This window comes from Sceloporus undulatus, chromosome 3, assembly GCF_019175285.1.
Source record: "Sceloporus undulatus isolate JIND9_A2432 ecotype Alabama chromosome 3, SceUnd_v1.1, whole genome shotgun sequence".
NCBI lineage: Eukaryota > Metazoa > Chordata > Lepidosauria > Squamata > Phrynosomatidae > Sceloporus > Sceloporus undulatus.
In genome coordinates this window covers 22,891,127-22,891,686 of record NC_056524.1, presented here as the reverse complement: position 1 = coordinate 22,891,686, position 560 = coordinate 22,891,127, and positions in this window count along the sequence as shown.

Sequence of the window (560 nt, the reverse complement as noted above, 5' to 3'; positions counted from 1 at the left end):
TATATATATATATATATATATATATATATATATATATATATATATATATGAGAGTAGCTAATCCAGTTTATGCACACAGCTCCTACTCCAGCAAGCATGAATAAAGGTTTCTAGCTGGGAATCTTGGGTACTACATATCGTATCCTGATGCAGCATTGAGAATAGAGTGGGAATGCACATGTATATGCATTCATTGTAAGATACAGAACCTAAGAAGGAACACTGTACATTAAGCAATCTAGGCTAGAGAATGGTAGGACTGGTATATAGTCTTCTGCATGCTTGTATACTTTTCCATATTACTCTAGATAACTTCCCCAGTGAACTGACCTATCTTCCTTCAGATTTCAAACTCAAAATCACCAAAACACCAGGATGTATGTAATCAAACATACAAAGGATATTTTTAGTCTGTTCCTGCGGAATGCAGTGACTTAGTGCTGGCTAACATCTTAAGACAGAAATCTTCAGTGTGGGAAAAAATTCTCACTGTTCTCCAGACAGTGATCTAAATACCACTTTGTTTCCCATAATAGAGATTCAGAAGGTTGTTCTGGAAT